This window comes from Bos indicus, chromosome 12, assembly GCF_029378745.1.
Source record: "Bos indicus isolate NIAB-ARS_2022 breed Sahiwal x Tharparkar chromosome 12, NIAB-ARS_B.indTharparkar_mat_pri_1.0, whole genome shotgun sequence".
Classification (NCBI taxonomy): domain Eukaryota; kingdom Metazoa; phylum Chordata; class Mammalia; order Artiodactyla; family Bovidae; genus Bos; species Bos indicus.
The window spans coordinates 80,732,035-80,759,664 of NC_091771.1; the positions used below are offsets into that span (position 1 = coordinate 80,732,035).

The 27,630-nt window shown below is 42.5% G+C and overlaps 1 protein-coding gene across 3 annotated transcripts in view; it reads right to left on the bottom strand.

Annotated features, from left to right (window-relative positions):
- The window catches only part of NALCN (sodium leak channel, non-selective), a 314,747-nt gene extending 287,432 nt beyond the window's left edge, over positions 1 to 27,315 (bottom strand). For all 3 annotated transcript variants that reach the window (XM_070800447.1, XM_070800448.1, XM_070800446.1), the window contains exon 1: positions 27,177 to 27,315. The gene's annotated coding sequence lies outside the window, so the exon portion shown is untranslated. The remainder of the gene's footprint in view (positions 1 to 27,176) is intronic.
- Between the last annotated feature and the right edge of the window lie 315 nt (positions 27,316 to 27,630).

The following is a 27,630-nucleotide window of genomic DNA, read 5'->3' on the forward strand; positions in this document are numbered from 1 at the left end:
AACCCAGGGGACTGCAGCATGCCAGGCTTCCCTGTCCTTCCCTGTCTCCTGGATGTCTCAATTTACGAATGTGAAAAATCCAAAATTAAGTTGAGGCAATTCATTGAGGCAATAATTTTCTTTTATATACAGAAATATTGTCGTACACATTCATCCTGTTGAATCAATATAATTGAGGACAGCAGGCCTATTATTCTCCTGATAAAGACCAGCAGGAATATTTAAGTATCCTAGGTACACATTATTTTGATAGGAAATTGCTTCTGTGTATCTTAGCCTTATCATTCTCATATATCTATAACTCAATGTATTTTTAGTCTCTGTTTACAGAAGTGCCCTTCATAAGGCAGTGCAGGAAGTTTGACAAGCATGATTTCCAGTAGCTTTATCAAAAGCAGTTGGTATTCAAATAGCTCAATAGTGGGCGGAGGCTTCACACTTACAATATGTTCATTGATGAATCTTTTCCTTGGAAACAGCTAGTGGCAACTCAGGGAGAAAAAAACACTTTGGTTCATTGCTCTCTTTGAAATGGTTAAAATCCAGTTTTGTATTCTGTGACAGCAACATTTTTACTTCTACTGGCATATACCTTCCTCAGATCATCCTAGCTCTCTCTGGACCAAAATAAAATATATTCTTCTTCTTTTATTATTTTTTTTAGCTGTGAGGTACTTGCAACCCTGTGGGTCACTTCTTCTCCTTGTAACTCCCTTAGGTTTGCATTAGTCTTTTGAATCTTCCAAATTATGGTTTCCAGCACGTCCTTTACCTGCTGTTCATGTGCCTGGCCTCTGTATTTAACCCCTTAAATGAGCATCTGTTCTCACAGTTTCCATCACCATCTGTTGGTGTCCAGCAGTTTCTATTATGAGTTAGGTACCTATGTGGCTTCTCCCTCAACTGTAGCCATGCCAACACCATCATCACTTGAAAACCAACAGGACAGGGGTTACTGGTCAGACATCCTTCTGCTTCACTTCTTCTTCCCTGTTCCCAGATCCTATTGCCCTGAAATCAACCCTGAATACACACTGGAAGGACTGATGCTGAAGCTGAAGCTCCAATACTTTGGCTGCCTGATGCAAAGAAGTGACTCATTGGAAAAGACCCTGATGCTGGGAAAGACTGAAGGCGGGAGAAGAAGGAGACGGCAGAGGATGAAATGGTTGGATGGCATCACAGACTCAATGGACATGAATCTGAGCAGCCTCTGGGAGACAGAGAAGGACAGGCCCGGCGTGCTGCAGTTCATGGGGTCGCAAAGAGTTGGACATGACTGAGCAACTGAACCATAACAACCCTGCCCTGAACGTTCTGGTCCCCGCAGGCAGGCCTCACACATGCACAGACTGTCATGCCACAGATTCTCACTGGTGACTTCTTTCCTCCTTCCTCACTCCACTTATGTCCAAGGTCCCTTTCTCCTGATCTGTGTTACTAGAGCCCCTTCCAGGCCATGGGGCCTCAGGTCTCTGGATGGCCATAAATATCACCCTTTTTTCTCTCCAGGCCATGTCACACAGCTTGCAAGATCTTAGTTCCCCAACCAGGGATTAAATCCAGGCCCTCAGCAATAAAGCACAGAGTCTTAAACCACTGGGCCACCAGGGAATTCCTGACATCACCCTTTCTAATATGGCCTGTCTCTTTTTTATTTTTATTTTTTTAATATTTATTTGACTGCACCAAGTCTTAGTTGAGGCACACAGGCTCTTGTAGCTATGGCATATGAACTTTTAGTTTTAACATGTGGGCTCTAGTTCCCTGACCAGGGATCAAACCCAGGTCCCTGTACTTTGGGAGCACAGAGTCTTAGCAATGGACCACCAGGGAAGTCCCTGTTTTGTCTTTTATCAGAATCACTGAGATGGTCTCTCCTGTAAGTCCAGACAACCTCTGCTCATCCTCTAGCTTCCCACTCATTCATTCATACAGAAAATGCTAGGAATCCACCAGGGCACCAGGCACCATGACACGGGCTGGGTATAGAGCAAGGGAACCAGAGCTCATTTAACCTCATGTTTCAAGGACACTGAGACCCGGGGATTTCCGCTTGTGCTTCTTTCACGCTCATATCCACATGCTCCACTTGAGTTGGCCAAACATCTGATGACCCGCCATCCTCCAACCATTCTCAACTGCTTCAGCACCTTTTCACAGCTGTGTCCTCTGTTGTCTGCGGCCAATTCCCCATCAGTGATTCCGATTTCCTAACTTAACTCACAAAGGGTTTCTGTCTCTACACATGACTTGTCTGTTACAACGAGAAGATGTGATGTTTGGGAATAAAAGTGCAGAAGAGAAAAGCACACCACCCCAGCAGACGTACCGCATCTCTTTCATTCTAAAAAGCCCCCAAAGAAGACAGCAGTCACTGACCTATCTCTGGTCATCCGGCGTCATTACAACTGGTGACACAGCAAAATCAACAACTCGTCTTCTGGTTATTTGTGTGCTCAATCTCTGGGGCCTTTACAAGTTCAAGTGGATTCATTTAGCTACAGTCCTGTTCATGATAAGTTCAAAGTTCAGTTGTCAGTCATGTCCGACTCTTTGCGACCCCATAAATCACAGCACACCAGGCCTCCCTGTCCATCACCAACTCCCAGAGTTCACTCAAACTCAGGTCCATCGAGTCCGTGATGCCATCCAGCCACCTCATCCTTTGTCTTCCCCTTCTCCTCCTGCCCCCAATCCCGCCCAGCATCAGAGTCTTTTCCAATGAGTCAACTCTTCGCATGAGGTGGCCAAAGTATTGGAGTTTCAGCTTTAGCATCAGTCCTTCCAAAGAACACCTAGGACTGATCTCTTTAGGATGGACTGGTTGGATCTCCTTGCAGTCCAAGGGAGTCTCAAGAGTCTTCTCCAACAACACAGTTCAAAAGCATCAATTCTTTGGTGCTCAGCTTTCTTAACAGTCCAACTCTCACATCCATACATGACCACTGGAAAAACCATAGCCTTGACTAGACGGACTTTGTTGGCAAAGTAATATCTCTGCTTTTAAATATGCTGTCTAGGTTGGTCATAACTTTCCTTGCAAGGAGTAGTTCAGTTCAGTGGCTCAGTCTGTTCATGATACACACACATTTAACAGTAGACTTTAATCTCATTGGGCTCCCCAGACGGCACAGTGGTAAAGAATTGCCTGCCAATGCAGGAGACACAAGAGATGGGGTTCAATCCCTGGGTCAGGAAGATCCCCTAGAGGAGGAAATGGCCACCCACTCCAGTGTTCTTGTCTAGAGAATCCCATGAACAGAGGAGCCTGGCGGGCTACAGTCCATGGGATTGCAAAGAGTCGGACACGACTGAGCACACACTCTGTCGTTGTGTTGTTTAATCTCATTGCCATCACAGTTTGAGAGGGAAATTCAGAAAACAAAATTTCAGTAGTATCCCTCTGACTTCTCTCCCCAAGCTCATTTCTTTGCCATCAGAAAAGCAACCTTCACTGCCACCAGAGGTTTTTTCATTCATTCATTCTTGCATAAATGCATTCATTTGATCAAAAAGAATCAATCATCCAAACCATTGTGTTGGGTGAGGTGAATTTAGCTCTCACAAAACATGCCTGGTTTCTTTTCTCCTGGAATTCCCAAATGCCCCATGATCCTGACATAGCAGACATGTTTCATGGAAAAGTAGGGACCTGATTAATTTAAGGGGCACCTCAGACCACTACACACTCATTCTACAGCCTCCACCAGCGAGTTTTCTTACTTTTATCAGGCGAGAGTAATCTCCTCAGTTCTGTCTCATCTCAACAAAAATTTGAAGCGACAGACACTAAAGCCCTTGGCGCGTCACAGCTCTTGGACAGACCGTGTTATAGCTCTTAGACAGATCAGTGTTACAGCTCCGTGGTACAGCTCAGTTTTATTTAGAAAATAGCAGGAAAATACATCCTCGAGGTGTGAGGGCATGCCGACCCAACGAGGAGAAGAGCGACCCCTGGCCCTCTGGCTCTTCTTTTCACATGTTTTTTCCTCCCCCTGGGCCTGCCCTATGTAAACTGGGCTAGCCAGGAGTGCTGTTTGTTCTGCCCGAGGTCCTCCATCCAGTCCCCGGACCTTCCTTTGTTCTATTTTCGCGGGCTTTTCCCTTCCTTGTCTTTTTGCCACCACCATTTTGGACTCCTGTTTCCTATTCGAACTACCTAACACTCCTTTACTGTCTCCTTGTTAGCTCTACACCACCTCCTACTGAGCACTTGATCCCCAATGTGCACCTCTGTTATCTGTGCTACCAGACCTAACTAGGTTCACACTCCTCCTGAAACTTCCTTTAGCTGGAGTGCTTACTCTCCAATGGGATACAGAGTGTGTTTCCTTCAGTATTTTCTTTTCCTTATATTTTCCCTGCATATTTTATTTGTAAAGATTTGTGTTTAAACAGTGTTTTGTAACCAGCTTTTTTTTTTTTTTTTTGTATCTAGCAGTATCCTATGAAATCTTTCTCTGTCCATAAATTTGTAGGCACAGAAAACGTTAACTGTCAATAAATACCATTTTCAAACATCCGCCCTTCCTTGTTTTTGTCTCCTAAGCTCATTTACAACTTTATATGAATGAGGCCTTGCCAGGTAAACAGATATAAATACATCATCTAGACCAGGCAGCATTGTTGAATTTGTTAAGAAAGATATCAACGTGTACTTTGGGAAACAACTGAATTTGATGTCACTGATTTATTCATTTTTTTTTTATTTGGGTGTTACAAACAATTCTTATTTCAATATTTCTATCTCTCCCACTTTAAAAAAAAATGGCCGCAATTTGACTACAGAACCCAAAACAACAAACCACTCTATGTATCTTTATTGGAACAAGAGTTTCCTGCCTTTCCCCATATGCCTATTGTGTGCATACTGAAATCTTCCAGGGTACTTCAGCTCATCAGAATAACAATGGGAAGAAAAAAAAAAGAATAACAATGGGAAGAGCAATGGGGATGCTTATTCCTGAAGCTGGAGCTGCCAACGTCATGGTTTCTTAAAGTTAGACTGTTCCTCTGGCCTAATCTTCTCCCAGGCAGAAAGAAAGAAAGAAAGAAAGAAAGAAAGAAAGTGAAGTCGTTCAGTCATGTCCGAATCTTGGTGACCCCATGGACTGTAGCCTGCCAGTCTCCTCCATCCGTGAGATTTTCCAGGCCAGAATACTGGAGTGGGTTGCCATTCCCTCCTCCAGGGGATCGTCCCAACCCAGAGTTCGAACCCGGGTCTCCTGCACTGCAGTCAGACTCTTCACCGTCTGCGCCACCAGGGAAGCCCCTTCCAGGCAGAGGACATGTCCATTCAGAACCAATGAATACACAGTCATACATTTCATGCCATGGTTTTAAATCAGGGGGAAAGCCCTACTATTTCTGTCCTGTTCTCCATCACCCCAAATCCTTCTCTCCTGCCTCACACTTTCCTAGGACCAACTGACCCTTCCTGGAGCCTTGGGCGAGCGCACCTCTCTCTGCTCAGCTGAGTGTCCTGTTACTCCATCTCCAAGGGCTGAAATTCCTCACCTCGTTCCTCAAGCCTAGATCATCTTGATGCTCAGCTCTGGGCACCAGTGATGGGTGTCCTGTGCTTTCTGGATACCCTGCACCCTCCTCTTACAGCCTTGACAGCCCAGCACGTGGCGCTTCCCCTCGCTGAATGCCGGCAGCCCCGGGATTTCCTGTTCAGTGACGCTCTGCCTCTCAATCTTAACAACCAACAGCACTTATGGGAAAGTGTTAAAGATAGAATCAGATGTAAAGCTGAATAGATACTTCCTAGCCTAAATGCTTTGAAGAAAATAAAAGAGTCCTCAAACACACACACACACACACACACACACAGAAACCTGCTGAAAAACCCATGAAAAGATGATGAAATGCTTTGAAAGTATAATAAAGTACTGAGCACATCAGTTGATTTCTTCCCCAGTTATGCTGACCACAGTGTAGAAACACACACCCTCCAACAAAGCTGTTTTCTGAGGGCTTTGATTACTGTGTGTCAGGCCTGGTTCTAAGCACGTCACATATAACATTCAGTTCTTACGAGAACCATTTCACAGATCAAGGAACTTAGGGACAGAGCTGCGCCAAGATATAAACCAAGACAAGGTGACTTACAGAACTATTAAAAATTAAGTACTTTATAAAATAGGTAAGAAAAAGAAAACTACCTTTCAATATGTTCTAATCACACGGCCTGATTATTTCTAAACCCTCTTGGTATTGAGTATTGTTTGTGAAAATACTACAGACATTTTCATTTCTTAAAATTGAATCCATTGGTATTATATGGTTCATGTTATAGTTATTCCAGCCACACATTTATAAAAATGTATCAATTTTTTTTCCAGCAAGAAATCATCAGACGCCTCATCAAATTCATCTAAATGTCACTTTTAGGTTTCTGAAGTCATTATTCATTTATCCAGCCTTTTTCCTTGAAGATGAATCCTAGAAATAGTATATTATGATTTTATTACCTTTTCTATAAATTGTGAAAAAAAATTGAGAAAAAAAAAGCATCTACTAACTCCTACCTGATAATCTTACATCATGCAGTAAAGAGACAGCTGTCTTCACTTCCTAAAAATGACAGATTTCTTCATTTCCTAGAGTTAGTTCCAGTCTCATAAATTCTCAACAGAATGTGCTGAGACTGTGAAGACTAGAAAATAGATCCGACTTATGATATATAGATAAAAGAGTGTATGTCTTTCAGCAGAGACTGTCTTACAGCAGAAAGGAGACATTTAGTGAGAGAAATTCTTCTGTTATCCAAAAATCCAAAACTCAAAGTACCGTCAAGGATGTAATTCCATTCTGCAATGTTCTTTGTCCGTCCAGTAAGGAAACTCCAGACTAAACAAGCTACCAGAGCTAGCAAGTGGTGTTCTTTATTCAATAACAACAGAAAACTGTTTAATCTAAAAGTTTCCAATACTAATGTGTTGGACCATCCCAATAATGGGAGATTTCTTCTTTCTGGATATTTTCAGGGACAATGACTACACACATATCATAGATTTTGTAGAAAAGAATTCTGCTCTGTCTGGAACTTTGCAACAGATTACATTCCAAGAGGCTTCCAATGATAAAATTAGCACATTCTTGAAGTTGTTCATAAGTTTATGCATTTCATCAACTCTTAGGGTAGGAAGGTGGTCTATAAACTACTGTACATAATTTTAGCAGAGAATCAAGCTTAAGTTTTACCCATTCTTTTTTTTTTTTAACTTGAAAAATGAGAGCAAACATTTATTGAAAGCTGGCTCTGTGCCAGGCACTATTCCAAGCTCATGATACCTCTGCAAAGTAGTTTTTAGTATTATCCCCACTATACAGATTAAAAGTCTTGCCCAGACCTACATGAACTGGAAGCAAGTCTAGAACCCAGGGACTCTGTTTTGTTGGGAGAGCAGAGGTAGGGGCAGAGAATCTGACTTACTTTTTAACTTCAAAGAACTTTTGTACAATTCGAAGGTTTTGCAACCATGATGAATTTCATCACTTCATGGCAACTAGATGCGAAAACAGTGGAGACAGTGGCTGACTTTGTTTTTCTGGGCTCCAAAATCACTGCAGATGGTGATTGCAGCCATGAAATTAAAAGATGCTTATTCTTTGGAAGGAAAGTTATGACCAACATAGATAGCATATTCATAAAGCAGAGACATTACTTTGCCAACAAAGGTCCATCTAGTCAAGGCTATGGTTTTTCCTGTGGTCATGTATGGATGTGAGAGTTGGACTATAAAGAAAGCAGAGCACCAAAGAATTGATGCTTTTGAACTGTGGTGTTGGAGAAGACTCTTGAGAGTCCCTTGGACTGCAAGGAGATCCAACCAGTCCATCCTAAAGGAGATCAGTCCTGGGTGTTCACTGGAAGGACTGATGCTAAAGCTGAAACTCCAGTACTTTGGCCACCTGATGTGAAGAGTTAACTCATTGGAAAAGACCCTGATACTGGGAAAGATTGAGGGCAGGAGGAGAAGGGGACGACAGAGGATGAGATGGTTGGATGGCATCACCGACTCAATGGACATGGGTGTGGGTGGACTCCAGGAGTTGGTAATGGACAGGGAGATGTGGCATGCTACAGTTCATGGGGTTGCAAAGAGTCGGACATGACTGAACGACTGAACTGAACTGAACTGAATTTCATCATAATTTAAGACAAGTCAAATATGAAAACCATCAGTTTTTAAACATAAACAAATGACACTTGAAATTTGCTGAGGATTCATTATGTGTGAAGATAAGAGCTTGGAGTGGATTATATCATCGACTGCTCCCCACATCCCAGTGAAGCAGCTGTCTTTGTTATTCCCATTTTACAGATGACCCTGAGCTTTAGAGAAGGTAAGTGTCTTACCCAAGGTCACTTTCTGACCTTTATCCCCATAACATTCAGCTGTGCATGCCTTTCAGCCTGACCTTTCGAGGGCTTTGTGAATAGAATCTTCTCATTGTTCAATGATGGGGAGTCTCCAAGTTCTAGCCTCTCCCAAATCTGGGGAATGAAACCAAATTAGATAGAGCAAGGCAGTATCTCACTTCCCTGGTGGCTCAGATAGTATAGAATCCACCTGCAAATGTAGAAGACACAGGTTCAATCCCCGGGTTGGGAAGATGCCCTGGAGAAGGAAATGGCAACCCACTCCAGTGTTCTTGCTTAGAGAAATCCCACGGACAGAGGAGCCTGGCGGGCTACAGTCTCTGGGCTCCCAAAAGAGCTGGACACGACTGAGAGATTAAACAACAAAGGCAGACTGCAACGCCTGGAGCAAGCGTCTCCTGTTCCCTGAGCACCCTTCACTTTTGAAAGTTAACTGGCCCAATGCAATGCGTCTTTTCTTCTAATGGGTTCCTAGTGGTTGGAGGAAAGACGGGCAGCTGCCTGAGTCCTAGGTCTGCCTTCGCAACAAGCAAAGCTCTGCACCTGAGCAGGCAAACGAAGACAGCGCTAAAATTTGGCCCCAGATCACAGCAGCAACCCCTGTTTCTGTACTCTCTGCCTCCTTCTGTCCAAATGCACTTCTCATTTGGGTGCTTATTCATCAACGCCTTGGCCCGACTACATTGGGATCCAGCCCTGCAAACATAGTTACACATATGGTCTGGTCTCAGCAGGACTGCAAGGGCCACCCAAGATGGGTCACCGAACAGCAGAAGCCAAACCTTTCAAAGGGCATCTCCAACTGCAGGCTCTTCGTCTCTTGCTTCCTTTTGTCAACACACTGATGGAAAACAGAAAACAGATCCCCACCTTTTATATTGAGTCTACTTCCTAAATCCCAAAGAAAAGCAGCATTTTTTTTTTTCTGGTTCTTTCTACAAATACTTCAAAACAGTGTCATGACTTCCTCAAGGATTCTGGGCTGTTTCATTTTGAATTGTGAAAACTGAATTTTCTTTGACCTTTAAAAATCACTGGATTTGGTAAAGGAATTCAGGATAGAGTATGAGGACCCAAAACTCTTTAATACTGCACTCCGCATGCCAAACTACAACAGCCCAGCAGTAGGAGAGGGTCTCCGTTGTATCTGTGTCGCCTGAGTCACTGTATTGATTACAAATTGGGGCGATCAGCTCACGCATGTAGGCTGACCAGCCTCTTTCCCACTTCTCTGCTCAGGAAATTCAGTCAATCCTTTTAACAAGCCCCAGCCTTTCACTCCACATTTAGAAAGGATAGGCATTTTAAATTTTGTGATTTGTTTTGGGCACAAGGCAGGTGTAAGAAATTTTTAAGAAAAGAATATCAGAACTAAAAATCACCACGGGCTTATGATAAGAATTTTTAAGAAAGGTCCAGTTTCCTCCAAGTCATGGCAGAGTTTTTAAGGATTTTCATCATCCAATAGGGGCTTCCCAGGTGCGGCAGTGGGTAAAGGATCCTCCTACCAAAGCAGGAGATTCAGGTTCGATCCCTGGGTCAGGAAGATCCCCTAGAGGAGGAAATGGCAACCCACTCCAGTATTCTTGCCTGGAAAATTCCATGGAGATAGGAGCCTAGTGGACTGCAGCCCATGGGGTCGCAAAGAGCTGGACAGGACTGAGCACTCACACATCATCCAACAGTCGAGGACAGGCATTTCATTCTAAGAAACCGCTGCTGCTGCTGCTGCTAAGTCACTTCAGTCGTGTCTGACTCTGTGCAACCCCATAGACGGCAGCCCACCAGGCTCCCCCATCCCTGGGATTCTCCAGGCAAGAACACTGGAGTGGGTTGCCATTTCCTTCTCCAATGCATGAAAGTGAAAAGTGAAAGTGAAGTTGTTCAGTCATGTCTGACCCTCAGTGACCCCATGGATTGCAGCCTACCAGGCTCTCCGTTCATGGGATTTTCTGGGCAAGAGCACTGGAGTGGGTTGTCATTGCCTTCTCCGAAGAAACCGCTGCTATCATTTAAATATTACGAAAGACGAGAAAAGGAGATCATCTCTCTTTTTTTGTGGCTGCTTAATCTTGCAATGAACCTGAAAAGCTTGATCAAAGAAGATGGATGGTGAAAACAGTGGTTTTCAAAACTTTTCCATAAATAGTATGGAAAGTCAAAAGAAGCTTTCTATTTATTTGTGTAAGTGCAGTTGTTCCATTTTGTGATATGAATCTCCAAAACCTGGACAAAGAAGGTGAATGTTTTAAAACAGTAGTTTCCAAAGATTGTTAACATTCATCATTCAGGGAAGTTTGTAAACATTCTCAACCATCCTTCACCTCAGACGTACAAAATCAGAACCCTGTGAGCCACGTATGCAAAGTGCTTTAAAAAAAAAAAACATTCCCCAGGTGATTCTTAACACACTCTCCCAGCACTGATCCCAGGAGTGATGGATGGAATCATCAGTCTAGACGCTCAGAGGAGCATTTGGGTGACGACAGTCAAGACTTTATTTGGGGGAAAAATCAGAGAGACTGGTATAAACGAGAAAGGCAAAATAGAAATCTGAAGCAAAGAATCTGATTTATAACCAAATGTATATATGCTTGGTGCTCAGTCACTCAGTCGTGGCAGACCCTTTGTGACCCCATGGAAGGTAGCCCATCAGGCTCTTATGTCCATGGGATTTTTCAGGCAAGAATACAGGAGTGGGTTGCCTTTTCTACTCCAGGGGATCTTCCCAAACCAGGGATTGAACCCAGGTCTCCTGAGCCTCCTGCACTGTCAGGTAGATTCTTTACCACTGAGCCACCTTGGAAATCCAAATGTGTATATATATATATACATCAATAGTATATTCTAAGTTTTCCTCAGAGAATTTCAGAATTATCTCAAAAATATTTGATGTATTTAAACATATTTGATATACAAGGATACATTTTTGCCTGATGAGAAGATAACTAAAAATTTGATTTTCCTTGATTTTTGTACTATAATTTTCTCGTTGAGAATATACTCTGAAATGGCTATTCATTTCATGAAAGGAACAAAGCAAAAATAATTTGTCTAGTTTAACTAGCTAGCTTTTAATATCACTTTCAATATTATCTAATGAAAAGTAGAAAATTATTTTTAGGTTCCTCAGAGTTTAAAATTTCTTTTCTCCTGAAAGTACTGACATACCGAATTAAGAGAAAAGGAAAGAATAATTCAACAAGCTCTAGTTCTGAAAATTTAAATGCCTTATTTGCAATATTTATCTTAATCTCTGTGCTTCAGCTCCTGGGAGGAAAAGTTAAGAAAGTTTTCATACTTGAATTGTATACATATATTTTTTACCCCAGGCAAATCTTATGATACATACTTAACTGTATTTTAAGCCATCACTGTCTTGGATCTCCTCTGATACAAATTTGTATCTTGTCTGACACAGGCCTCCATAATTTGTACTTTCCAGAAATAATAGGCAATTTAAAAAAAATCCTTCCTCTACTTCAAAAGTGATACATGAAGCTGTATCACCTATGAATTTCATAACAATAAAGAACAGACATAGAAACAGTGAAGCAAAAGATTTAACCTATAGATACTGCGTTAGTAACTGAAAGATAAAGAAGAAACTAGTTGTTTTACCGAGGCAGTACAAATAGTGGCAAAACACTGACAATCACCCAAGCTTGAGGTCCTGGCTTTCTTCCTCACCCATCCCTCCTTTTCATTCTGTCGCTTCTGCCACCAAGACCTGCTGGCATTTGTTCTATTGATAAACCACCATCCTCCTCTGCATTTCCGTTCCTACAGTCCCATGTCAGTTACCCATCCGTAGAATTTCATGTCCTGTTTCTCCAACACCTTTCTTCACAGGCCCCCATTCTCACCCTTCTCGTTCTTGACCTCATTTTTAGTTCTTGGCACACTGATACCTCCTACAGATAGCTATATACATTCAGTTCAGTTCAGTCGCTCAGTCATGTCCGACTCTTTGCAACCCCATGAATTGCAGCATGCTAGGCCTCTCTGTCCATCACCAACTCCCGGAATTCACTCAAACTCACGTCCATCGAGTCGGTGATGCCATCCAGCCATCTCATCCTCTGTCGTCCCCTTCTCCTCCTGCCCCCAATCCCTCCCAGCATCACAGTCTTTTCCAATGAGTCAACTCTTCACATGAGGTGGCCAAAGTACTGGAGTTTCAGCTTTAGCATCATTCCTTCCAAAGAACACCCAGGACTGATTTCTTTTAGGACGGACTGGTTGGGTCACCTTGTAGTCCAAGGGACTCTCAAGAGTCTTCTCCAACACCACAGTTCAAAAGCATCAATTCTTCGGCGTTCAGCTATATACATTAGTAGGACTTAAAGACTGGACTACTGGGTTTTAATTTATTTTTTTTCTATCAGATCCAGAATTTTTCTATTTTATCACGAATTCATTCATGTTTTTAAACATCATCCTCTTTCTTCTCTCCAGTCTGTTTCATTGTTTTCTTTATTTCCTAAGCTGAAATGCTGCTTCCTTATCCCATTGTAGGTCACAGATGCCTTTGAGGAAATACATCATCTAAGGACCATGTTGCCTCCAAAACTAAAACACACAAGAATACGCTTGACTATCCAGAGTATAATGCTATAATAATCAGTATATGTATATAGAAAGCTTGTAAGTATAACTTTATTAAAGTTATTAAAGTTTATGAAGTGTTAGTGCTCAGTTGTGTATGATTCTTTGTGACCCCATGGGCTGTAGCCCATCAGGCTCCTCTGTCCATGGGCGTTCTCCTGGGAGGAATACTGGAGTGGGTTGCTACTCCCTTCTTTAAGGGATCTTCCCGACCCAGGGATAGAACCTGGGTCTTCTGCATTGCAGGCAGATTCTTTACCATCTGAGCCACTAAGGAAGCTCTCATTAAAAATAGTAACCAATACAATACTGTAAAGTAATTAGCCTCCAATTAAATAAATTTTAAAAATAAAATTAAAATATAGTAACTTTTATTATTTTAAGGTCCTTTTCCCCCCTCATTTAATTATCTTTTTAAACTATTGTTCTGCTTTTATATACTTAACCTCACTGGGATTTTTGTTTTTGTTTCTGGGTTTGTTTGTTTGTTTGGTAGCACATGCCTAATATGTATTTCTTCATCTCTTTTATATTTCATTTTGAGCCATACCAGTGTCTTAAGAGAATCATAGTCTGCTTTTTTTCAGAATTAATGCATTTTCAGTATATTATTTAACAGCTGCTTTACTTTTGCAAAGGTTCAAGAATGAAGTCAATCTTAATTTTCCTTTGTGAATACTTTTCTTTAAAAAACTTCATCAAAATACTGAGGGGATAGTTTTCTTTTTCTTATTTTTCAAACTCAAAGCATTCAGCAGGCTAGATCTAGATGCTGGTGGTGGTTTAGTGGCTAAGTGGTGTCCCACTCTTTGCGACCCCATGGACTGTAGCCCGCCAGGCTCCTCTGTCCATGGGATTTCCCAGGCAAGAATACTGGAGTGGGTTCCCATTCTCTTCTCCAGGGGATCTTCCCAACCCAGGGATTGAACCTGGGTCTCCTGCATTGCAGGTGTATTCTTTACCAAATGAGCCACCAGGGAAGCCCAGATCTAAATGCTGGCTATCTTTAATATTTCTGGTCCAGAAATCTTCATCTACATGTTTGTTTTTCCCTCTAAAAGAAAATAATTACTATATTTCACTTAGAATTAGGGCTGTGTTCTGCCGGGAGCCGGCATATTGCATCTATCACTGCCGATAGCCAGCGTGAGGAACTCCGCCCATGACAAAGGTCATGAGGAAGGAGGCTCGGCATACGCAAAGGCGGGATCGAGCTTCAGGAGTCCCCCTGGAAATTCTCGAGCATATACCCCCAAAACCAGAGTCTGCCTACTTTCTGCTTTGTGCTTTCACCTACACCTCTGACTTTACGGGGGGCTGTCCCCCACTACCTCTCTGAAAAAAGTTAGCTTACAGCTCCAGTTAATAATTCCTGGGTGTGACAGTGTTTAACCTACAAACTCCTTTGGAAATCCTCTAGCCTGCCTGAATAGGTTTTTCCGGCCACATGTGATTGTTCAGAGCCTCCCAACTGTGAGAGGCAGGAGATGTTCTAAACTGTGTAAACACAGATTCTTTTGAATAGTTAAAAGATTGATTAGAAATTGTATTGGTGAAGGGATTTTCACTTGTTGGGCCAATGTTTGCTGCTAAGTTTCCATATCCCTTACCTGCTGTGTCCCTGGCAGTGTATTGATTAATATAATTGGTGTAAGTAGTAGCTTTAATGTTTGTAACCTGGGACCCTTGAGTTAATTCTTTTTCTTGTTATAGCCCACCACACCTTTGCGCTGTACGAATGCAACTTTATCTAATGCTTTTGGAGGGTGGCTCCTGACCAATCACCTTTAGAGAAAAATAAGTTTTCTGAAGAAAAGGTCTTAAAATGTTAACAGGCCTCCGGGCCAGAAGATGATGCAAATCACCTAAGCTTTTGCATATGATAAGTTTGCAGGAAGAAAGCCTGGTTTGCTGCAAGACTCTACCCCTTCCCCCATTATCCTCTGTGCATAACTTAAGGTATAAAAACTACTTTGAAAAATAAAGTGCGGGCCTTGTTCACCGAAACTTGGTCTCACCATGTCGTTCTTTCTCTTACCTTCTGGCTGAATTATTCAGCCTCTTTTCTCCACTGAATTTCCTCACTGAGCTATCCTTATTTCAGCCTCTTTTCTTCACTGAATTTTCCTACTGAGCTATCCTCATTCTATTACTCTTTATATCCTTAATTAACATTTAATTAAGCAATTGTTTCCTGATCTTCGCCTACGCCGTCTCTCCTTCGAATACCCTGGATCAGCCGGGGCTGGTCCCCGGCAGGTGGCGCCCGAGACAGGGATTTTCGAAGGTAAGCTCCCCAAAGCAATCAGAGCCATCAGCCCTATTGCTCCCCGTTCTCGGAACAACTGGGTGACCAGCCCTCTTGTTCCCCCACGGAGCAGTTTGGGTGACCAGCCCTACTGCTCCTCCCTTGGAACAGTTTGGGCCATCAGCCTACTGTTCCTCCCCCGGAACAATCTGGGTCACCAGCCCTATTGTTCTTCCAGTGTTCGGGACGGCTAGGACCCCACTCAAGGGTGCCGCGGACCCCCCTGTAGGATAGACAGGGCGAGAGGAGTGGGAAGTGTTGAAAGTGTTAAAGAGTTAGACTTAGAGAGAGAAAACGGTTTCTGAAGTTAAAAGGCCAAAGAAGAGCCTGATCTTTTAAAAGCTAAAAGCTTTATCTTCTATTATACTTAATTTTCTGACATGGGTAACACTGAAACTAAGAATGGCAACTCTTTATACAAGTAATCTTGAAACTGTTAAAGAGGCTACTGTTAATTTAGATACTTGGGTGAAGGTAAAAAACAACTAAAAGCTTATCCTATAAATATGATTAAAAATGTTCTGGACCCTCGTCATGAGGCTGTGGGATAGTCTATGGGAGAGGCTATAGCGGTGGATGGTAGTGGGTCTCCACCTTCTGCGCAGATCATATTTTCTGCCATTGACGAAGAAAAGGAGGGAGACTGTGCTCTACCTCCGGAGGAAGGAGAGGGCTTACAGGACGCTGCGGCCGGGCGCCCTGGCGAGCCCCCTCCCCCTCTACACAAACCTTTAAAAATTTATCCAACAATTTCTGATTTAAGGCGACTACTCCACCTCCGCTTGCACCTCCCAGGGCCTAAAAATTCCCCAGTTTACATCCAAAGTCTCCCAGAGCATTGCCTAAAGCTAAAAAAGATAAAAAAGATTTCTTTCAAACAAAGGAGCTTTTTTAAAAAAAAAATACACAATATACAGAGCCTGCTCCTTGCAGAAAACCCCCTCAGGGGGGCCTCACCCAAGCAAAAAAAAAGAAAAACAAACAAACAAACAAAAAAAAGTGAAAAAGAAAAAAGGAAAGAAAATAGAGAAAGATCTAAAGATAGAGAAAAAGCTAAAGAGTGAAAAGGAGAGAGGAACAGAGAAGGAAGGAATCAGGAAACGCAGCAAGATAGAGAAAGGAAGTTAAAAAGGAGATAACAGAGAAAAAGATAGGGAGAAAGAAAAAAAAAAGATTAGGGAAGAGAAGAGGGTAAAGGGAAAGAAACGAAGGAAAGAGAAGGGTAGCGAAAAAGGAAGGGGGAGAGAAAAGTGAGAAAAGCAGGAAGAGAGGAAGAGAGAGAGAGACTGTAAGAGACGCTGTGACCAGGTGTCCTGGCGAGCTCCCCCTCCCCCCCACCCCCACTGCACAAACCTTAAAAAAAAAAAAAACTTATCCACCACTTTCTGATTTAAGGCCATTGCTGCCGCCTCCGTTTGCGCCTTTCAGGGCCCAAGAGTTCCCCACTTTGCCCCCAAAGCCTCTCAAAGTGTTGCCTAAGCCTGAGGAAGATAAGTTTTTTGAACAGTGGAGATTTTAAAACAGACTGCGTGCACAATATGCAGAGCGTGCTCCTTGGAGAAAACCCTACCTCAGGGGGGTCTCACCCAGGCTAAGAAAAAAGCGGACAGTAAAGGGATTTAGCAAAAATATTAACCCCTGATACGATTCCAATGGGAGTGGCTGGCCCCCTGCCTGAGGGCATTGTAGGACTTGTGCTAGGGTGTAGCTCGCTTTCTTTTCAAGGAATTTGGGTGGTGTATGGTGTAGTAGATTCAGATTATATTGGAGAAATTAAAAGTTTTGATCTCGCTGCCTACCAAAACTGTGCAAATTAATAAAGGTCAAAGAATAACACAGTTTTTGCTTTTACCTTACTATCAGACAAGAAAAACCTTGACTTCTCAAGCTAAGAGCCACAGAGCATTTAGATTTAGTTATCTAGCTTTTTGGGTGCAGGAAATTACAGCTCCAAGGCCTTTAAAAGATCTTTTAATTCAAGAAAATAAAATGTCAGGGCTATTAGACACAGGAACAGACGTCTCTTAACATTGCTGGGAAAGACTGACCCAACTCCTGGCCAACACATACTACTGAAAATGAGTTGAGATTAGAAAAACTGGTATGCGGGGTGGGAATGCTGTAGAGAAAAAGGTGAGGGAGAGTTTAAAACCTTGAAGAGTAGTGAGTTTCCTGTTGTTGGAAGTATTCAAGCAAAGATTAGATGGTTGCTTGTCATCTAAAAAGCTATAGATCAGATTTAGGTTACAAAACGATAACTGGAGAAGCTTATTAAGATGTTGTGCAACACCTGTTTACTTGCTTCTCATATTTAGGTCGGCCAAAAGTTTTAAAAAACTGATAATGCCCCTTTGAAGCTGTGGAGAGATTGTTTACTAACTTTAAATGATTTCCAAAAATTATTAGGGGACATTAATTGGATATGCCCACATTTAAAACTGACTACTGCAGATTTAAAGCCTTTGTTTAATTGCTTAAAAAGCGACCCTAATTCCAGTTCTAAGTTGACTAATGAGACAGAGTTGGCTCTTGTTAAAGTAGATGAGACTTTAAATGATCAGTTAATTAGGATTAATATTACCAAAAGATGAAATTAAATTATTCTTGCCATAAAACATACACCTACAGGGTGATTGTGACAAAAAGGCCCATTGGTTCCATCTACCAGTGATCCCAAGAAAAATAGTTTTATCTTATCCCAGCTTGGTGGCACAATTAATTATAAAAGGAGGAAAAAAGAAGTGTGGAACTTTTTAGAAAAGAAGTAGCAAATATAATAATTCCATTCAATAAGGATCAACTACAAGTCTTTTACAATATAGTGATTGGCAAGTTGCCCTGATAGATTTCAGGGGTCAAATTTTGTTTCATTTGCCCTCAAGCCCCGACAGTCGTTAAAAGTTCAAAAATGTTAGATTGGCAGTTTGAGGATACCTGTGGAACTTTCCAACCATATGTAGTTCCTATGCTCCACTTTACCCTGTGGGGGAGGGACGTGCTGTCTCAAATAGGAGATACTCAGAGAAGGGTTTTCTCAATTTCTTAGTTATCAACAGGAGGTACAATTAACAATACTTTATATATTGTTATAAATACATAATATAAATATATTTGCCTAATTACAGTTTGCCTAATTAGATATGGGTATAAATAAAATATAATAAAGGTATACCTAATTCTATTTATAGATCTATACTTAATTAATTTGTATATAAATTAGTATGTATACTATATATGCATATTATATATATACTGTATAATTAAATGTATATTGCAGTAATATAATGTGTGTGGCTGATATTAATTGGTATAGATTGATGTGCTGTGATGATATATGTCCTGTATACTGTATAATTATATATGTGTGACATGTATTATTACAGTACATTGGTTTGTGTTGGTTGGTATTAGCTGTCTACGTGTTGTATTGCTGTAATATATATTAATTAACATTAATTATAAAGATTAATTCAAGTATATTATGTCAATAAGTCTATACTTGTTGCCATATATAAATACATTTTGCATTTAGGTATATCTGTATATCAAAATGAGATAAGGAGGTTATACATTTATTATTTAAATTTATAGAGACCTAAACTAAACATTAGACCTAAATTAACATATCTCTAAATTTATATTGTTAAAATGTAAATTTTAAAAATTAAATTGACAACTGCTTGATAATTCCTTTGCCATAAAACCCCCATAGGTGTAACTGGGGTAACCAGACAAAAAATTGGCAAAACGGCCCCCCTAGAGTGGGTCCATCTTCCCGCTCAAACTAAAAAAGTAGTGGCTTCTTATCCAGGATTGATAGCTACTTTGATATTAAAGGAAAAAAGCAGAACATTGGATTATTTGGTAAAGAGCCATCAGAAATTGTAATTCCATATAATAAGGAACAACTTGTTGCTCTTCTAATGTTTGATAAAAATTGGCAGATTGCTATAGGAAACCATTTTGGTCAAAATTTTGCATCATTTACCCTCACATGTTTTGCTGAATTTTATATCCAGACATCCAGTTATTTTTTCTGTCAGATGTAAACAATCTCCTATTCCAAATGCTCAAATAGTTTTTACTGATGGGTCAGCAAACGGTAAAGCCTCCATAGTTACTAAAAATCACCAAAAGGTTTTAAAAACACAGGAAACTTCAGCTCAAAGAGCTGAAATAACAGCAGTCATAGAGGCTTTTGCTATGTTTGCAGATGAGGAATTTAACCTTTATTCTGATTCTCAGTATATTGTCAGGTTGTTTCCACACATTGAAACTGCGGTTTTGCCTGAAAATAAAACTACCATATTTCATTTGTTAACTAAATTACAGCAACAAATTCGGAAAAGAAATAAAATATTTTTCATTGGACACATTCGGGCTCATTCCGGATTGCCCGGCCCTTAAAATGCCTTTAATGATTTGGCTGACTTGTTAACCTGAAATACAGTGGCTACTATGATTGAGGAGGCCAGAGCCTCTCACTTACTTTATCGTCAATATGCTACTGCTTTAAGATATCAATTCCAAATTCCCAGAGAGGCTGCTCGAGAGATTGTGTGTTCTTGCTTATATTGCCCCACTGTTTATAATAGTCTACCTATGGGAGTTAATACTCGCGGTCTCAAACCTAACGTACTCTGGCAAATGGATGTAACTCATGTCTCTTCATTTGGAAAACTGTCCTTTGTTCTTTAACTGTAGACACCTTTTCTCATGTTATTATTGCAACTGCTCATACAGGGGAAGCAATTAAAGATGTAATACAACATCTCTTTACTTGTTTTTCATATTTGAGCCTGCTAAAAGCTCTGAAAACTGACAATGCTCCTGCGTCTAAGTCTTTTCAGGAATTTTGTATAAAGTTTCAAATTAAACATAATACTGTCATCCCTTATAATCCCCAGGGACAGGCCATTGTTGAAAGAGCGCATCAAACATTAAAAATCCAAATTCAAAAACTAAAAGAAGGGGAGTTTAAGTATAGTTCTCCCCATCAAATCTTGCAACATGCTCTTTTTGTAATAAATATTCTAAATACTGATCTGGCTGGAACTACTGCAATGCTTCGTCATTGGTGCCTGGAGCAATTAAATGCAAAACCGTTAGTCAAATGGAAGGACCTTCTCTCAGGACAATGGAAGGGTCCTGACCCCTTATTAACTAGCGGTCGAGGATGTGCTTGTATTTTTCCACAGGATGCAGATTTCTCCAATTTAGATCCAAGACAGGTTGATTCGCCATGTTGCAGACCCCCAGACATCCAGTTCCCCCATAGCTTCGATCACAAAAGAGGAGCCCGCTGGAAGGGGAGGCAAGATAAACATCGAGATCCCAGCGGGACCGACGGGGCTGCTGCAGTGCGAACTCCAACCAGAAAATAATTCTACTTATTCTGTTTTGGCTTGTCTACCCTCTCCTTATGTTTTTCTCTTTACCAATGGTTCTGGAAAACTTAATGTACATGTGACTTTCACTGGTGGACCCAATGTAGTGACTTGTGAACAATGCATGCTCTCATTTTGTTTAAACCCTCAATATAATGTTTGCTCTTTGGTAGTGTTACAATGTCTACCTTATCTTATGATGTAACCACTTATTGATATAACTATAGTCTTGCTATGTTACAACAACTACAAGATTTAATGTGATCACGACGATTTATGGGCTTTAATTATTTTAGGAATATCAGCTTTAATAGCAGCAATTACTTCTGTTACTGTGGCAGCAATATCATTGACTCAACAAGTGCATACTGCCCAATATGTTGATACCATGTCTAAAAATGTTTCTTTAACTCTAGCAACGTAGGAAGTTATAGATAGAAAATTGGAGATGAGAGTAGACGCCTTAGAAGAGGCAATAATGCACATTGGGACTGAGTTACAGGCTTTAAAAGTGAAAATGGCTCTGTCTTGCCACGCTGATTAACGGTGGATATGTGTGACATCTTTAAAGGTAAACGAGACAAATTATGAATGGGAAAAAATCAAAAATCGTATCTCAGGTGTTTGGAACAGCTCTGACATTGGCCTGGACTTAGGGAAATTTCATAATCAAATACAGACCCTGGAACACTCTCGACTGGATTTTACCACCGCTGGAGCAGCTAATGACTTATTTCACACCTTCTCTAACTTTACTTCTGGAAAAAACATTCTGTCTAATATCTTTAGTTCTAGTTGTGCTTCTCATAATCATTCTTCCTTGTATTGTCAGGATTCTTCGGCAGAACATTCAAAAGCTCGCGACTGAGCTGCATCTGGCTGTTTTAAGAAATAAAAAAGGGGGAGATGCCGGGAGCCGGCATATTGCATCTATCACTGCCGATAGCCAGCGTGAGGAACTCCGCCCATGACAAAGGTCATGAGGAAGGAGGCTCGGCATACGCAAAGGCGGGATCGAGCTTCAGGAGTCCCCCTGGAAATTCTCGAGCATATACCCCCAAAACCAGAGTCTGCCTACTTTCTGCTTTGTGCTTTCACCTACACCTCTGACTTTACGGGGGGCTGTCCCCCACTACCTCTCTGAAAAAAGTTAGCTTACAGCTCCAGTTAATAATTCCTGGGTGTGACAGTGTTTAACCTACAAACTCCTTTGGAAATCCTCTAGCCTGCCTGAATAGGTTTTTCCGGCCACATGTGATTGTTCAGAGCCTCCCAACTGTGAGAGGCAGGAGATGTTCTAAACTGTGTAAACACAGATTCTTTTGAATAGTTAAAAGATTGATTAGAAATTGTATTGGTGAAGGGATTTTCACTTGTTGGGCCAATGTTTGCTGCTAAGTTTCCATATCCCTTACCTGCTGTGTCCCTGGCAGTGTATTGATTAATATAATTGGTGTAAGTAGTAGCTTTAATGTTTGTAACCTGGGACCCTTGAGTTAATTCTTTTTCTTGTTATAGCCCACCACACCTTTGCGCTGTACGAATGCAACTTTATCTAATGCTTTTGGAGGGTGGCTCCTGACCAATCACCTTTAGAGAAAAATAAGTTTTCTGAAGAAAAGGTCTTAAAATGTTAACAGGCCTCCGGGCCAGAAGATGATGCAAATCACCTAAGCTTTTGCATATGATAAGTTTGCAGGAAGAAAGCCTGGTTTGCTGCAAGACTCTACCCCTTCCCCCATTATCCTCTGTGCATAACTTAAGGTATAAAAACTACTTTGAAAAATAAAGTGCGGGCCTTGTTCACCGAAACTTGGTCTCACCATGTCGTTCTTTCTCTTACCTTCTGGCTGAATTATTCAGCCTCTTTTCTCCACTGAATTTCCTCACTGAGCTATCCTTATTTCAGCCTCTTTTCTTCACTGAATTTTCCTACTGAGCTATCCTCATTCTATTACTCTTTATATCCTTAATTAACATTTAATTAAGCAATTGTTTCCTGATCTTCGCCTACGCCGTCTCTCCTTCGAATACCCTGGATCAGCCGGGGCTGGTCCCCGGCAGTGTTCCATGTGCTCTGATCTCCTGGAAGGAAGAGCGCTGATGTGTGTGTTGGTGCTGGCTGTCTTCCACACAACATCCCTGCCCCAGACAAAGTCTTCTTTTCATCTCCTTCCTTTGCATAATTGGAGACAAGTCACACTCTTGATCCCTGCATAAATGACTCCCTTGGCAGCAGCATTCTGAATTTTCATACTCTTAATGCTCCTGGAACCCCTTCCAAAGAACCCTCAGTCCTGCCCCACCCTCTGGGGGTCCGTCCCTGTCCACCAAGCACATTCTGTTTGGCGTGTCTGCCCTGGCCCTGGGGTCTTGTGAAGACATTGCTTCAGAAGTCAGATAATTCCGTCTCACCAACAGAATGCTCTAACTTGAGCCTTCACCTCTCTTATCAAGGGCTTCAGCAGCAGCTCTGTTCCTCATTTTTTGTATAAATCTCTGAGAAAGAGAGTTGTAGTCTGAACCTCAGTTTCGCCCATCAGTCACAAAGTGTCTGCCTGCAATGAGGGAGACCCGGGTTCGATCCCAGGGTTGGGAAGATCCCCTGGAGAAGGAAATGGCAACCCACTCCAGTACTCTTGCCTGGAAAATTCCATGGACTGAGGAGCCTGGTGGGCTACAGTCCATGGGGTTGCAAAGAGTCAGACATGACTGAGTGAATTCACTTTTCACTTTCACATGGGCCCAGTCCCATCCATACAGAATCTACAAGATATGCCTTAGCGTCAACAGCCAATGAACAAATGGTCTCTCCATACCTGTAGGGTGCACGTTTCTCACTATAACAAATTTCTTTGGTCATTTATCTGAACTCTGAGTAGGAAGGCAAAGAACAGAATGAGATACCTGAGCTCAAAAATCATTTTTTCCTAAAAGACTTTGCATTTAGTTACTCTTTTTATTCAGCATACACCTTTTATAGCATTCCTATTCTTATTTTACTCTGTGAGGTGTATTTTATCAGCTGGATTTCAGCTGAATTTGTTAAAGGTTAAGTCTTTATATACTGCAAAGGTCATCAATCCAAGCTACTATTTTATCTTCTTTTGCTCCTGTAAAAGAGGGAAGATGAGCCACAAATACTAAAAAGAAGGCAGATTTACCTCAGAAAGCATATAACTCATCTTATTCAAAATTACAATTTTAGGAAACCAACTTGAAGTTATGTCTATCCATAACATATAACATATATCTATAAATTTATATAATATATATAATTATATATAATATGTATATATATCTACTTAGAAATTTAGATAATCATTTTTTTCCAGGAATATAACTGCTTGGAATTTATCATGAAAAAATAATATCCAGTAGAAATAAATCCTTATACTCTCATTATCAGGGCATTATTTACAATGATGAAAAGCTAAAAACAGCAAAAATCCAATGATAGAGGTATGGTCATAGTGAGACTATATTCAAAGAGGACAGTCTTAAATAGCCATGTATAAATTTTAAGGATGAAAGCTGTATAAAAACATGACGAATGCTTATAATAAATAATAAATGGATAAACTAAGATAAATGCACAATACATGACCACAACTGTACAAAAGTCATATAGTCTTAAAGATACACAGATAGTACAATCTTCAGTACTAGGTTGTTGGGACTATGGTTCTTTATTTTCTTTTCACTACCATTTCTGTCGTTTCTCTCAAATCTAATTATTTTTTTAATTGAACGGATGAATTTTTAAATGTTTGCACACAAAAAGTTTTGAAGGTGTAATGAATTCTTGGACAAATCCTTGAGACAAGAAAGAATCACAAAACATGAGAGTCAAGCTCCAAAATGTTGATATAATTGGGGCTGCTGCTGCTGCTGCTGCTAAGTCGCTTCAGTCGTGTCCGACTCTGTGTGACCCCATAGACGGCAGCCCACCAGGCTCCCCCATCCCTGGGATTCTCCAGGCAAGAACACTGGAGTGGGTTGCCATTTCCTTCTCCAATGCATGAAAGTGAAAAGTGAAAGTGAAGTTGCTCAGTCGTGTCCAACTTTTAGCGACCCCATGGACTGCAGCCTTCCAGGCTCCTCCATCCATGGGATTTTCCAGAGTACTGGAGTGGGGTGCCACTGCCTTCTCCAATAACTGGGGAGGGGGACACAATTATAATTTCTTTAGACTGAAGGTCATAGTTTCCAAACCAAAACTAGAAAATAGGCTATCTCACTGTGTCTCCTCTTGACTGCATATTTATCTTTGTTGACAGATTCGTAAGGCCTGGTCTATCTCTTTTCCTCACTGAAATCTCAGTTCCTATCGCAATGCAGTCCATGGGGTCGCACAGAGTCGGACACAACTGAGAGACTTCACTTTCACTTTTCACTTTCATGCATTGGAGAAGGAAATGGCAACCCACTCCAGTGTTCTTGCCTGGAGAATCCCAGGGATGGGAAGCCTGGTGGGCTGCCATCTATGGGGTCACACAGAGTCGGACACAACTGAAGTGACTTAGCAGCAGCAGCAGCAGTGCAATACCTGGCTTACACTGGGATACAATACAACTGGGAGATGTTATTTTTTTTTCCCCTTTCACAAACTTATGACTCTTCCCCTTGGATAAATTTAAATAGCCATGAAAAATTTTAAAGGATCACAGCATCACTGATAAAAGATGAAACAAACACATATAGGCCGGCCCAGTGTGCGCACACATCCACACACTCACAAAGGCTGCAGGAAAGAGCAGAGCGGCGAATGGTTTCAAAGAAACACCATGTGGAAGAAGAAAAAAATGCTACTCAAAACCTCAATTCTCTAAACAAGCAACATAGAAGATAAACAAGAAGCAAGAAGAAGATAAAGAGATATTTTTTTCTTTTACAAGGATAATATTTTTCTTCTGACTACCTTGCAAGTCCTAGCCAGTTTTGCCACCATTCCACATGGCTTGTCTTCAATGGTTCTAGGGCTCTTAGTATCCTCACTATCTACTCCGCCAAAATGTCACGTCTTCTAGGAACTCCAGGAGGGTCCAATCAGCCTGTTTGTGTTTTGATTTTTTTCCCACATCTGATTTTTCTTTCATTCTATCTGGCTTTAGCAATAGCTGAGTCAAATATAATACGGTGTTTGCATGCTCAGTCATGTCCCACTCTTTGTGACCTCACAGCCCACCAGGCTCCGCTGTCCATGAAATTTTCTAGACAAGAATACTGGAATGGTTTGCCATTTCCTACCAGAGATCAAACCCTCATCTCTTGTGTCTCCTGCATTAGAAGGCAGATTCTTTACCACTGAGCTACCTGGCAAGCCCCCAAATATGCTATAGATGAACACAAAATCCAACATCAAAGGCCCAGAGAAGGAAAGCCCACCAATTAGGCAATACATTTTTGTTGTAGAGGACTGAGAAGCCATGATTTTGATCCAGAACTGTTGAAACTTAATCTTTGAATGTTAAAAAAAAAATCTTGCTGTATATCTGCCTAGGGGATAACTGTCATAAACCAACCTCTCCTACTTAATTTTGAGCCACAGTTGTGGTTATGAAAATATGAATCATATATCTTTTTTAAATAGCCACCTGTTAATTTCTCATCCCCATTCAAGGTCTTTGCCAACCTCGACCTTCTCCTACACAGTCAGGGGTTCTGCATCTGTCTGGCCACCGGGGAAATCCAGGCCTAGGTGATGACCATACAGACATGAGATTAAAAACACATCCTTCTGAGGCCTGAACCTGAGTGCGTCTGAACACTCATCCTTGATAATACATTCCCTGTACAATTATGCCGAAAATCGAAAGATGTATCCTGTGATATTTCAAGCATTTATCAGGACCTGAGTTTAGAGTTACCAGGCTAGCCTGAAAGAGGAAAATTCGAGTCAGAGAGACAAGACCCCTCTCAGGGTTCCGGGCCGCCAGCCAGGCCAGGCGGGCCTGCACCAAATCTCTTAAAGGGCTCAGTGACAAAACGGCGTGGCTTTGGCAGGTCACTGCTTCGCTAGCCCTGTGGCCACCCTAATGACAGCCTCTCAGAAAGGCCAAATGATGAAAGGAGGGGTGAGAAGCGCGCGGAGGCAGCCGCAGGAGACCGGGGCCGGGGTGGGCGAGGCCCCCGCGGAAACCTGCGGGCGCGGAGGGCCCCACACCTGCGCGGTGACCCCGAGGCGCGCCGCGCATCCTCCGCCTCCCCGGCCACCTGTCTCCCAGGTGCCCGCGGGGCAGGCCGAGGTCTGGCGGCCGCGAGGCATCCAGCGCCTACCGAGGCCGGGGACGTGCCCCCCACGCTGGGGCCCGGGAGGCGGCGGTGGCCCGCGCCGGGTCCCCGTGGAGACGGGGGTGCGCCCCTTCCCCTCCAATTCCCTCTCGCGGGCCGCGCCCTCGCCCCCCGCCCGCCTGGGCCGGGCCTTGGCCAGGACGACCCGCGCAGCCCCCGCCCGGGCCTGGTGGCCGAGACCAACCTGTAACCCCAGCGCTCGGAGCGGTCATGGTGCGGCGTTGGCGGCGGCGGCGGCGGCGGCGGGCGGGGCGCGCACCCACCGCGGGGACGCGGCCCCTCGCCTCCCGCGGCTCCGGCGGCGCGCGCCACCTGGTTGATGCGGCTGCCACCCGGGCGGCCGGGCCTGCGAGCGCGGCGCGGGGGCTGGGGGCGGGGGCGGGGGGTTAGGGCCTTTTTTCTTTTTGCCTTTTCTGTTTTGTTTTTTTTTTTAATCAGAGTTGTCTTTGCCGCAGGGGCTGGGAGGCTGGATGCAGCCCGAGAGGAGATGGCCGAGGAGGCGGCACTGCTGTTGGCGGCGAACGGGGAGCGTGGGTACCAGCAGGTTCCTTCTCCCTGGCTGCCACCGGCTCAGCCTCCCAGCGACAACAGCTGGGCTCTCCTCTGCCAGCTCCTCCTGGGGTTCCTGGCGAGCTCAC